The sequence below is a fragment of the Egretta garzetta genome, unplaced genomic scaffold (assembly GCF_000687185.1).
Source record: "Egretta garzetta isolate BGI_Z169 unplaced genomic scaffold, ASM68718v1 scaffold191, whole genome shotgun sequence".
Taxonomy (NCBI): domain Eukaryota; kingdom Metazoa; phylum Chordata; class Aves; order Pelecaniformes; family Ardeidae; genus Egretta; species Egretta garzetta.
Genome location: NW_009258676.1, coordinates 108,830 through 109,442, shown reverse-complemented (window position 1 = coordinate 109,442; position 613 = coordinate 108,830).

Here is a 613-nt window from a genome sequence, read left to right as displayed (position 1 = left end):
GGCCCCCTGGCCGTGGGCGTGGGGGTTGGGGTTTTCCCCCCAAGCAGCAGTTCCTGCAGATTTCTGTTTGCTTGCAGCAGAACCTTGTAAACTGCTGGAAGCCGGGAATTTTTCTGGGTTTAGGGATGTAAAGAGTTCCTTGTCTAGAGACCTATAGCTCGCAAAAGGATTCTTCAAAATCTTGATGAAAATATCTATTTTGAAATCCTAGAAAAAAACGTGCATTTATTGCACTTTGGGTGTAGCTAGGTAGCTCATTTTGATGAGTGACTTGAGTAGCTTATTGCATCTAGTAAAGAAGCTGGTTTATCTGCCCTACAACGTCAAGTTCTTCCCAATTTAAAATAAATAAATAAATAAATATATATATATAAAAATGTTCATCACGGTAAGCTTCTAAATTGTTTTCAAAATTGGCCATTTTTTAAATGGAGCTTATCCAGCTATGTCAGTACTTCAGGCTGCACTGAACCATTAAATAAAAACCCGAGACAAAACGCCGTTGAAAAGGGTTAATTAGTTTTAATACTGATTTATTCCGCGCCGGGCAGCGGGAGGCTGGAGCGCTCGTGGCTGGTGCGGGCCATTAGAGCGGCCTCGGCTGCGGGGAAAG